Raw genomic sequence first — 270 nt, 5'->3', positions numbered from 1 at the left:
GCTCCGTAGTAGTCGATTTGCGCTTCAATTTGTTCTCCAGTTAGATGGAGGAGTGTCTCTCACAACCCTTTTGTGACTAAAAAAAGTCTTGTTTCTTCGGTAAGGATGGCCAATGGGAAGAAATCGATGGTGACAATCAAACCAACTTTTCTTCCTACCATTTTTCAGTTGAAACGCATCTATCGTTCCATTACAATATGGACAAACTAATCTCCCATGTGTAGTCCATCCAGACAACATCCCATAGGCAGGAAAATCACTTATGGTCCA

The sequence above is a fragment of the Brassica oleracea genome, chromosome C8 (genome assembly GCF_000695525.1).
Source record: "Brassica oleracea var. oleracea cultivar TO1000 chromosome C8, BOL, whole genome shotgun sequence".
Lineage (NCBI taxonomy): Eukaryota > Viridiplantae > Streptophyta > Magnoliopsida > Brassicales > Brassicaceae > Brassica > Brassica oleracea.
Note: the sequence above shows the minus strand (reverse complement) of the source record.